The sequence below is a fragment of the Rhincodon typus genome, chromosome 40 (genome assembly GCF_021869965.1).
Source record: "Rhincodon typus isolate 14 chromosome 40, sRhiTyp1.1, whole genome shotgun sequence".
Taxonomy (NCBI): Eukaryota; Metazoa; Chordata; class Chondrichthyes; order Orectolobiformes; family Rhincodontidae; genus Rhincodon; species Rhincodon typus.
In genome coordinates, this window is record NC_063371.1 from 896,300 (window position 1) to 902,700 (window position 6,401).

A 6,401-nucleotide genomic window follows, 5' to 3' on the forward strand; every position below is an offset into this window, starting at 1 on the left:
GCATCTTAAAGAATTCTTAACCTGTCCTATCATAGAATTTGATTTTACAGTTACCATTTACTGCCATGATGTACGTTTGCTGATTTAAAAGGCTCATTTCCTCCATAATTTTGTAATTCTCTGGGCTTGACTGAATGAGAAACAACCGAGACCTAACAATATTTGCACTTCACATCAAACCTGTTGTCCTGACAAGCCAACTATCTGGTATTGCTGAAGGTGAAGCTGAAGATAAATACATTTTTATTTGAGAAGAGGAGCCACACGAGGTAATGGTGGTTTGAAATGTAAAACTCTTCAAAATGCAACAACTGTTGGAACCAGAAACAGGAGACATTCTCTTTTCAATAATTCATTCACTCTTTAAAAAGTGATTGCTAGCCATCTATGTAACAGTATCCAATTCTAGCTAGACTGGGACTAATGGGGAAGTAAACAAAGACGTTCTGTGTGCTGTTTGTTTATGGTCTGCTGCATTTAGTTGTGATACCGAGACATGACTATCATCCCCACATCAGACCATGACATGATACTGCACCACTACACAAAACAGAGCAAACAAAAATGTTAGGTGAAAAAGTTGAACAATTTATTCAGACAGTGTTTGGTTCAGGATACAATTGCCTGTTGCACTAAACGATATGTGTCTCTCTGCCACCAAACATAATTCAATGAGACTACAGTAAGGAGGGGATGGAGTCTGTCAAATGCAAGACAGTCGAATGTAATTTCAACCTTTTTTTGTTCAACATAGTTGACATTTCAGAGCTGCAGCAAATCTTTAAGCAGGTCATACAGGACTTTCTTGCTAATTCTAAGTTTCAGACAGCAACTGTCACATTTGGGTGTGAAAATAATTTGTTGTCTATGTTTCCACTGAGACTCTGTTTCTCTCCTGGGTCTCCTGTGCATCGTAAGCAAGAAATCTACCATGTTCAAATCACTGGCAACATTAACAGCTGCTTTTTTAGTTTTGTTTCTATTTTTGAGATATGGGGCCTGATGCTGGGAGAATTTTTAGACCGAAAGGAGTGATATATTAATATTAGTGTTGGAGAAAGCAGCATTTCTAATTATTTACCACCAGTGTGCATTCAAGAAAAAGTTAAGTTCAGACCATGGGTAGAGATGCTATTTCTTTGTCCCAACAAACAGTCTGAAATTGGTAACACAATAGGAGAGAAACTGAAAATAACCTCAATTGTGGATCTTAAACTGGAAGGACTGGATGTAGTTGTTAGAACGTTGTCCTTTCACTCGCTTTGTTTGAATTGGATGTGTGAATGAGCTCAGCATCTTTCCAATTGGCTGCAAATGAAATGGTTACAGAGGTCATCTCAATCCACAACTCCTGTGTATACAGAACTCTTCAAGAGCACAAGACCGTGAAACCATGATCAATAAACATAATCATCGACAGTGACTCATTTTAAACTTAGTCTAACCTTTATTTGATCATAGATATGACAATGTTGGATTTAATTTTGGGGATCACATCTTCAAAAAGACATTAATGTGTAGAAGAAGCCAATGCAGATGTTAATGTACTTTGTGATGAGCAAAACTTTACGGAATTGGCCTCAATACCAGGAAACAAGAGAAAAAGAGTAGAAGATTCCATTTTGCTTTGCTCGGAGAAATAAGTGATATAACTGAATGCAGATTATTTGCTTTCAAGCATTGAGCTGGAGGACATCTATTTATACTTCAGGAATCAAGAATGGTTGTTCTCGGGTGAAAAATGGGACATTCACCCAAAATGGCAGTGAACACCACCAGTTGGTATCCATAAAAAGAATTTCACTGGACCAACAATTGTAGGCAGAAAGTTCAGCCCTGATCTGTTTGACATTTTACAACTCAAATTATCCGCTACATTTTTATGTGCAAAAGCAATATTCTGCATAGAGCACAATAGTAACCGAGCAATTGGACTGATTGAAGTGTTTTGCCAAGCAAAAGATCTGGGTCAAAGTTGAATTCATATGATCTGGCTGGATAGATGGTCTTCAGTTTTGAACAGAGGCAGTTGAACACATTACAAGTTTCCCAATGGGCATCTCAGCAATTTGCTCTTCCCCATTCACTCTAAACTGGAGACGATGACAAATTAGGAGAAAGCATTGCAATTCTCTGCTGTTTTAATCATGTTACATTTGTGTAAAAGGAGCAACACTGGAGATCCAGAAGTTTTCCCCTAGGATTCCACGGGGAAGCATTCTGTTAAACAAATTATCTCCACTAATCTGGTCCCGGAATTGTTTTAATCATTTTGCAAAATCAGAAATGATTATCCTTTAGAAAGTCTGTTGTTATGATCAATGTGGTGTCATTACTATGAGTGGAGATCAGGAAAGAGGAAGATGGTAGTGTGAACCGCAGCTGGAATAGGGAGAAAACTGAGACAGAAATGATTGTACCAGTTGATTTGGCTAGTTTAACATAAATCATGTTTTTGTTTTGAACAATTGTTCACATGATTCAACCAATATTTCTTCTAAGTGTTCAGTCACTCTGACAGACAATTTAAAGGGAACAGTGCAATTAAAATCAAACAAAATGCACCATTTTAATATTAAAAATTCAACATTTATCAATGAAGTCCATGCTCAAAGCTCCCCTCTCATCATAATATGAATCTGTAGAATATGGACCAAGGAAGGGACAGCATTTCAAATGAATGAATGGAACTCTAAATTCCTTTACACATTCCTCAATGAATAATCTGCAGTGAATAGAGGACTGAAACTTATTAAACTAAATGTAAATATGAAACAATATTGTATATAATAATGGTGCTGGACGGCTTTCACAACAGGCTTTTAAAGGAAGTGAATGAGAAAAATTTTAGGTGCTTCAGCATTAACCTTCCAAAACTTTCAATTGATGTATTGCTCCTTTTGATGGAAATATTTAAATGTAACACTATTACTTCAGAGAAATCAGACAGGAGCACACCTGTTGCATAATGTGTTGTCAGGAATCTATCTGAATCTATAGTTAAGCACAGAGCACTTCAAAAAAATGAGCTGATTTAAGAGAGTCAATATTAGTATGAGAATGGTGAATGATATTTAATGAAACTCACTGATTTTTTTTCAGAAATAACTGAAGTTGTAGACAAAGGTCACAGGTAGACAGGGTGGTGAAGAAAGCGTTTGGCACACCTTCCTTCATTGGTCAGAGCACTGAAGAAAAGTTCTGAGGAGGAGCCACTGGACGCAAATCATTAACTCTGCTTTCTCTTCAGAGATGCTACCATATCTGCTGAGCTTTTCCAGCAATTTCTGTTTTTGTCACTGAGTATAGGAATTGGGACATCATGTTGCGGCTATACAGGACCTTGGTGAGGCCACTTTTGGAGTACTGTGTATAGTTCTGGTCACCCTGCTATAGAAAGGATATTATTAAATTGGAAAATTGCAAAAAAGATTACAAGGATGTTACCGTGACTGAAGAGTTTGAGTTATAAGGAGAGGCTGGATAGGCTGGGACTTTCTTTCCTGAAATGTAGGAGGTTGAGGGGTGATGTTATTGAAGTTTGCAAAATCATGAGGGGGATGGATAAGGTGAATAGCAAAGGTCTTTTCCCTAGGGTAGCAGAGTTCAAAACTAGACTTCTATAAGGTCACCCCCTCAAGGGAGGATAGCCCCAGCCTATTCAGCCTCTCCCTATAGCTCAAACCCTCCAATCCCAGCAACATCCTTGTAAACCTTTTCTGTACCCTTCCAAGTTTCACAACATCCTTCCTATAGGAGGGAGACCAGAATTGCATTCAATACTCCAAAACTGGCTGAACCAATGTCCTGTACAGCTGCAACACGACCTCTCAACTCCTATGCTCAATGCACATCTGGAGTACTTTATTCTTTATTCATTCACGGGATGAGGGTGTCGCCGACCAGGCAGCATTTATTGCCCATCCCTAATTGCCCAGAAGGCAGTTAAGAGTCAACCACATTGCTGTGGGTCTGGAGTTACATCTAGGCCAGACCAGGTAAGGATGGCAGTTTCCTTCCCTAAAGGACATTAGTGAACCAGATGGGTTTTTCCTCTGACAATCGGCAATGGATTCATGGTCATCATTAGATTCTTAATTCCAGATACTTATTGTACTCAAATTCCACCATCTGCCATGGCGGGATTCGAACCCGTGTCCCAGAACATTATCTGGGTTTCTGGACTAACAGTCCAGCGATAATACCACTAGGCCATCACTTCCCCTCAATATTAGTTTATAAGTATATTAGTGCACAATATTAGTTTCCTTATTGAAGGAAAAGTGTAAATACATTGGAAGTCGTTCAGAAAATGTTCACTAGCCTTACACCTGAAATGTATTAGTTGAATTCTGAGAAAAGGTTAGACAGGGAAAAATTGTATCCAGTGCAGCTTTGAAGAGGAGGAGAAGTCTTATTGAAACACACAAAGATTTTGAGAGGTCTTGACAGGGTAAGCATGGAAAGGATATTTTCTCTTGTCGGAAACCCTAGAACTATTAAAAATAATCACTGTTTAAAAATAGTCCATGCAACACAGAGATGAGAAGAAAATATTTGACAGAGAGAGTTGTGAGTCTTCAGAATTCTCTTCCTCACAAGAGTCTTTGAATCTTTTTGAGTCAGAAATAGATAGATTAGCAAGCGGGTGAAAGATTATCATGGATAAGCAGAGAAGTGGAGGAATCAGATCAGCCATGATCACAATGAACAGTGGAGCAGGCTCAAGGGGTCAAGTGGCTTACTCTGATTTCTCTTTCATATGTTTGTATGTTGTATTTGCTGCCACCGTCCTCTTTCAGATAAGAATCTACAGGACCTACTTGGTCTAATGTGGCAGAGGAAAATCACGTGGCAGTCAAACAAGGAGAGAATGTTGTCTTAAATAGCAGTTTCACAGCTGTTATAGACCCATGAGGAAAATCAAATATTCAGTCTTCTTCACAATACCAATCTTCCATCAATCTTAGACGACATCATCAATGTTCAAGGCAGTCCTCGACACAAACTTTTGCAGACCTTGACACCCTAAAGCAATAGTTTGTATCATTAACTAAGGAACTGTAACAAGTGACAGATTAAATTTTTGGGAGGGCATCTAATTTCTTTAAATATGTTGAGCCTTATCTGCAGAGTGTCCGTGGTTCTTCAAACCAAACTGTGCAATCTTGTTCTTTGTATCATCTTGGTTCTGTGACATAACCAGCAAAAACTCTATGCCGAAACACTGGAGATGACTTTTGTTTTTTAACTGAAGTTAGTATTTAAACTTGATTGAGGGTAGTTTTGGAACAGCTATCTTGATTTACATCCAAATATCAAAAACTTATCTGTTCTCTGCTTTGTATTGTGCTTGCAGTGAATCTAAAAAGGAAACCAGGAATTGCTGTATACAGGGCCCTTGGTTTATCATTGAGCTTGCTTCATCACAGGTGAATCTAGTTTCAGAAAAATTGGTGTAAGTGTAGTGAGATGATCAGAGAGTACAGCAGCCTGATTACTTACTTATCAAGTGATACTTGCATAACAACGAATCACTTATCAGTGCTCAGTTTGGGTTCCACCAGTGCCACTCAGCTCTTGACCTTATCAGAACTTTGATTCAAACTTTGACAAAGAGGTGAATTTAAGAAGTGGCATGAGAATGACAACCCTTGACAAAAAGGCAGAATTTGACATCGTGGCAACAAGGAAGACTAGCAAAACTGAAGTCACTGGAAATTTAGAAGAAACTCTTCATTGGTCTGAATCATATCTGGAACAAATCAAGATGGTCATGCTTGTTGGGAGGAACCACCTTAGCCCCAGGAAATCACTGCAGGAGTTCCTCAGTGTAGTGTCTTAGACCCAGCCATCTTCGGCTGCTTCAGCAATGACTTTCCCTCCAACATAAGGTCAGAAGCGGGGATGTTTGCTGATGATTGCACAGAGTTCGAAATCTACAGTATTCCATGCCCATGCACAGCAAGACCTGGAGAACATTCATATTTCGTCAGCAGACACATGAGAACAGCAGGACTGGTCAGTTCTCTTCTAATCCACACACCACCGTGACTTGGAAGTATATTGCTGTTCCTTCACTGTCATTCAGGAGCTCTCTTCATAACAGCGCAGTTAACATACCACCACCTTCTCGAGGAAATTTAGAGATTCAAACCAAATATCGACTTTGGCGTTGCTTTTCACAGTCCATGAAGGAATTAAAATGATTAACTGTATGTATTCAATATCTAATTATTTCAGGAAACTCCAGTCCATTCATTCTTCAGCAGGTTAAAGATTTTCTATGAACTTCCACCTAAATCTCACTGATCATTATCGATAAATACACCCATATGTGGCTTGCAGTTTTGGAAATGACCAACAGCTAATGAAACATAAATGATTCCCACAAATAACTC